Raw genomic sequence first — 2502 nt, forward strand, 5'->3', positions numbered from 1 at the left:
TAGGTTTCTCCTGCTTTGAAACCCAGCACTTTTCATTCCACATTCCTCTGCCTTGCTCTATTCACTGTTTCCTTCCCTACTGCCCACTCACACACTTAGATTTCCCTGAAAAAAATAAAAGAAAAATTCATTTGATTCTATCCTCCCCTCAAACTATGATCCTATAATATATTAACATTTATATAATATATTCCTATATTATATTTATTTATTTATATATGTGCAATCCTTTCCTTTCCTAGCCGAATACAATGATTGTGTCATTACTTTTGTTTTCTCACCTCTTATTAAGTTCTGAAGCCTCGTCTATCTAATTCAAGCATGACTGTTCCTAAAATGGAGAACCACTGGAAAAGTCACAAGCAGTTATTGGTGCATAAATATCTGGATGATTACTAGGGTTATAATGAACAGTTTGAGTTCCTAATTGCTTTATATCCAGTTCATCACTGAATTTCAATTAACAATATTTCTATAGCAGGTAAAGCTTTACATTTTGAGGCACTGCATGATACAGTGGAAAGCATACTGGACCGGCTGTCCAGCTCATGTTCTCTACATCATCCACTAGACAAATCTGTTTCTTGATCATTGGGCCCAAGGGCACAGAAGGGAAGTTCTCCATCCATCCACACTTTAGGTCTCAGTACTTTGCTCAGGAGGAATGTATAATCTCCTCCTCTCTGAAGCTATTCAGATTTCTTTTCTATGGTGAAGTAGGTGGATCTTGAGAGTTGTGATGCCAAAAACTTCTTAACTGGGTCATAAAATTCATGCTGAAACTGTAGATTTAGCTAAGTTGCTCCTCAGCAGCCAACAAACATGTCAGCCCCTGCTCAGACACATAACTGATTATCAATTTGTGAAAAATCAACGGACAAGGATTGAAATCATGACTTCCTCAACTCTTAAAATGAAACAAAGGAAAATCTCTAATTCATATTTACAAAACCCTTCCTAGCTCAACATGTCATACTAGAAGGGACCATCAACTCCTTTCTTTTAGAAATAAATTATTGGAGGACTATAGAAGGAGAAAGACTTGACCATGGTCCCACAGAACCTGAGGGACCTAGCCAAGACCTAACGACTTGAGGTCAAGTCACGGATCCTTCCCCATCTCACTCTGACCACCTAATCTATCCATCCTCCCTTCAAGTACAACCTAAAAAGTCTACAGGGATCCCTCTTCCTAGTGGGATAGAGTCAGGCTGACTGTCCTTGGGTAGGATCAACTAGAACTCTGACCAAATGGACTCAGCGCCACCATACTTAGCTCCTGAGGTGGTGGTGGGACTGAGCTCTCTGTAGGGAGGTTAACCTGACTTTGAACTATTAGGGATTATAGAAAATCATTTGTATCTCCAGTTTCTCCGGTGTTCATGTCCTTCTTAACCCTTGTTTATGCAAAAAGGCTTGTTTTTCTTCTATCTCTAGAGCAGAACTGAGAAGAATTGCAAGGATGTGAGTCCTGGGAGGATGTCTCTTGGACGCAAAATACCAAGTTTTCTTTGCCTAGGAGACCTGTGGACTCAGATTGGGGCAGTTGCTGGTTACTGGAGGAGTTGAGCTAATGACCTCTGAACACCTTGTAATGGTGAAGCAGCCCTAGGACAAAGCTTTCTTTGCACTTACTCCTTTAAGACAACCATTTCCTACTTCCATCCCTGACTTAACTAGTTCTGTCAAGAACTGTTAGTCACCAGACGACTCTTTTGGCTCCTCTTCCCCCAACTTGCTCACTTTCCAGTGAGTTTACACTTATTCCTTCTGGCCATCACTTCTTGACTAACCTTGCGGTACCTTCACTTGTTCCTCTTCCCACTTTTTTGGCCTCCTGAAGGTTGAGGGGGATGGTACAGTTTACCCTCTTCACTATTGTCTCCAGTCCAATTTTCCTCTCCTACAATATCATCGTTTTGGCCCAGTGAGTCCCAAGTAAGGTTTTCTGGGTCTGCAAGCACTCCAGTATTTATTGCTGTCTCCTGACCTCACACCAACTGATGTCCCATAAGCTCAGGACCTCTTCAAGAAGAATGGTTTCCTTCTTGTCTAACCTTTGATATATTCCCAACCTTGAGACATGGCAGGTCAAAAAGGGTTTCAATATATGTCTGCATCCAGTTTTGGTTGAGATGATGACATTTTATTCATCCCATATCTCTCTTTATAAAAATAGGCACTTCCTCATACAGAGTATGGTCTTACATTCACAGAATCTGAGAGCTGGAAAGGAACCCACAGGCGACCTGGTCCCATTCACAGATGGAAGGAATCCTCACTGCCATATACCCAATGAATAGGCATTGAGTCTCCATTTGGAGACAACCAAAGAAGAGTTCTAAAGGTGACCCACCATGAAGTGGGGCAGCTCTCATTATGAGGAAACTTGCCCTGCATGTCAATGTTCTTCAAGCTTGGACTGAATCAACAGTGCAATTAGACAGCCTGGAAATCAAATGTGAATTTGAACCACTTAAGAGTAGCAGAGCTCCCAGAGAT

The sequence above is a fragment of the Macrotis lagotis genome, chromosome 4, assembly GCF_037893015.1.
Source record: "Macrotis lagotis isolate mMagLag1 chromosome 4, bilby.v1.9.chrom.fasta, whole genome shotgun sequence".
In the NCBI taxonomy this organism is placed as follows: domain Eukaryota; kingdom Metazoa; phylum Chordata; class Mammalia; order Peramelemorphia; family Peramelidae; genus Macrotis; species Macrotis lagotis.